We start from the raw sequence: 912 nt of genomic DNA, 5'->3' as shown, positions 1-912 counted from the left end.
AAACGGCGCCGTTTTGAAGGGAGCAAAAAACCTAAAAAACCTCTAAAAAACCGGCCGGTTCACCAAACCGGCTTTTTGGTCGGTTTTTTTGCCAAATAGTTTTTTAGACTAGTCTGGTGATCATTTGTAAAGGCTAAAACGGCGCCGTTTTGAAGGGAGTTTTCAAACCAAAAAACCTCTAAAAAACCGGCCGGTTCACCAAACCGGCTTTTTGGTCGGTTTTTTTGCCAAATAGTTTTTTAGACTAGTCTAACCGTTCTGGTGATCAGTTCTCAATTAATCCGGTTGAATCGGTTGATCCAGTTCGATTTTAAAAAAAATGGCTCGCAGTAAATCTTAACATCACAAACCTTGGAGAAGCTCGGGAATGAGAATCAGGGGATCAGATACGCATCGGATGAACTGCCATAAACCAAATTTCGGAGAAGAAGAAAAAATTGTTCCGACCCGATCTTTAGACCTTTTTTAGGAACGGTCATCGAATCCGATAATTTTAAGATTGGGCCATCTTCACGGCCCAAAGACAGATCAATAATTTTTAGAGTAATTACCCAAATCAGTTTTCAAGAGTTTTAGAATCGGACATTCTAGTCCCCAAGAAAAATTATTACACAGATCAATCCCCAAGGTAAATTATAGCAGACAAATCAGTCCCAGTTCATTTTTCGGCAGAGTAATTACCTAGATTAGTCCCCAAAAATTTTAAAAACGGACATTTTAGTTCCCAAGAAAAACTAATATACTGTGTACAAATCAATCCCAATGTTTCTCTCTGTTAGACATAATAGTCCTCTGTCTAAAAATAAAATAAAATAAAATAATTATTATTAATTACACAATAATATTGTACTATATTTTTTGTATTTTTTGGACAAAAATAATGATAAATTTATTCATTAAATATATATATAG

Source organism: Arachis ipaensis, chromosome B09 (genome assembly GCF_000816755.2).
Source record: "Arachis ipaensis cultivar K30076 chromosome B09, Araip1.1, whole genome shotgun sequence".
Classification (NCBI taxonomy): Eukaryota; Viridiplantae; Streptophyta; class Magnoliopsida; order Fabales; family Fabaceae; genus Arachis; species Arachis ipaensis.
This window is presented reverse-complemented; position numbering follows the sequence as displayed.